At 44.3% G+C, this 2,168-nt stretch overlaps 1 pseudogene; it reads right to left on the bottom strand.

Annotated features, from left to right (window-relative positions):
- Positions 1-526: 526 nt before the first annotated feature.
- Positions 527-1,786, bottom strand: LOC129630165 (heterogeneous nuclear ribonucleoproteins A2/B1-like; annotated as a pseudogene).
- Between the last annotated feature and the right edge of the window lie 382 nt (positions 1,787-2,168).

Raw genomic sequence — 2,168 nt, 5'->3', positions numbered from 1 at the left:
TTATCTTTCTAGCTAATTTGATGTTCAGTTCAGTTCAGTTCAATTGCTCAGTCGTGTCTGACTTTTTGCAACCCCATGAATCGCAGCATGCCAGGCTGACATTTCCAGTCCTGTGGCCACTGCTGAGTTTTCCAAATTTGCTGGCATATTGAGTGCAGCACTTTTACAGCATCATCATTCAGGATTTGAAATAGCTCAACCGGAATTCTATCACCTCCACTAGCTTTGTTCGTAGTGATGCTTTCTAAGGCCCACTTGACTTCACATTTCAGGATGTCTGGCTCTAGGTGAGTGATTATCCTCACTTTGTAATTGTTTTATATTAAGAATATGTCCTAAATGAAGTCTATTATTTTTATCAGAAAACATGTCCCTTTATTCTTAGAGTGCTTTTTAAAATCAAGGCACCAACAAGAACTACTTTCAGATGGTACAGAATTTCTTATTTCTTGAGGACTCTGTGGTTGGCCATTTCTTTATTAGTTACCTACAGTGAGACCTCTTCCTGTGGCAAACAGGAAGAAGCTCAATATTGGCTTCTACTTCCATAACTCCCACTTCTTCTGAAGACTTCTGGACCAGTCTCTTCCATCGTATGGTTCCCCATGTTCCTGCTACCACCAAAGTTTCCACTCTTCACTGGATCATAGTTAGAAGGCTACTGGTTATAATTTTCCAAATCATAATTTTCATAACTTCCATAATTTCCTCCTCCATAGTTGTCATCACCACCTCTGTAGCCCTCACCCTGGTTGCCATATCCAGGTCTTTCACCACCATATCCTCCTTTTCCTCCATAACCAGGGCTATCTCCAAAACTGCCACCTCCAGGTCCTCCTCCATACCCATTATCCATCCCCAAATCCACCACGACTTCCATATCCACCAGACCCTCCTCTAAAGTTACTTCTAGGCTCTAGTCCAAAATTTTCACACCCCCCACCCCACCACCACCATGAGAACCTCTGAAACCAAAGTCACCTCCTTCCCCATTTCTAGAACTTTGTACTTCCTACATTTCTTGTCTAGACAAAACCTTTCTAACTACTGCATTATGACCAAGATAGCATGTTATTTCTGCAACACAATCTTATCCACAGGATCATGGTTATCAAAAGTAACAAATTCAAACCTCTTTTCTTTCCAGACTGCCTATCAGTAATTATCTCAATGGTATCAATTTTTTCATGTTCCTCAAAGTAAGCTCTAAGATGATGTTCCTCGGCATTTTCTTTATTCCGCCAACAAACAGCTTCTTCACAGTTACATATGCGTGGGTGTGTATACCAAATTGCTTTAGTCAGTGTTCAAGTCTTTGTGACCCCATGGACTGTAGCCCGCCAGGCTCCTCTGTCCATTGGATTCTTCAACCAAGAATACTGTAATGGGTTGCCATGCTCTCCTCCAGGGGATCTTCCCGACCCAGGGATCCAACTTGGGTCTCTCATGTCCCCTGCTTTGGCAGGTGGGTTCTATACCATGAGCACCACGTGGGAAGCCCCATAGTTACATGAGCCCCTGGCTTTCCAGATTCCCTTCTTGCAATAGCACATTTTGGCTCAACCACTGTCCCATCAACTGAATGAGGTTCTGTGGCCATGGCAGCCTCAACCTCAGCCATGGATGAAAAAGTTACAAAATCAAACCTTTCTTATCTTTACTTGCAGGATCCCTCATTACTACATCTGTAAGTTTTCCTTATTGCTTGTTCCTCAAACTTTCTTCTATAGCTTCAAAGCGCAAGCCACCGATAGAGTTTATGGACTAGTTCCATTTCTCTGTTCATCGCGGACTCAGACGATTTAGGCTGCATTCGCCGCCGGAGAGAGAATTCCGCGGAGGAACACTAACCGGACTCATTCTGATGCCCTGGCAAGAGCTGCTGCCACTGGAGAAACAACACAGACAAAACCGCTAGGAGGACGTCAACTGCGATCTGGCGCTGTTGCTACTCAGTATAACATTTTTTTAAAAAGAAAAGATGCCTCCACTGGCTGGAGCTTGGAGATGGTGCCTGTCAGCCAGTAGGCCCCTGGTTGTGTGCCAAATTAGATTCTTGTCAGACACCTTTCAGGTGAACAAATGGCAACCTACTCCAGTATTCTTACCTGGAGAATCCAATGGAAAGAGGAGCCTGGCAGGCTACAGTCCATGGGGCCCCTAGAGTC

This window comes from Bubalus kerabau, chromosome 1 (genome assembly GCF_029407905.1).
Source record: "Bubalus kerabau isolate K-KA32 ecotype Philippines breed swamp buffalo chromosome 1, PCC_UOA_SB_1v2, whole genome shotgun sequence".
In the NCBI taxonomy this organism is placed as follows: domain Eukaryota; kingdom Metazoa; phylum Chordata; class Mammalia; order Artiodactyla; family Bovidae; genus Bubalus; species Bubalus kerabau.
This window is presented reverse-complemented; position numbering and strand designations above follow the sequence as displayed.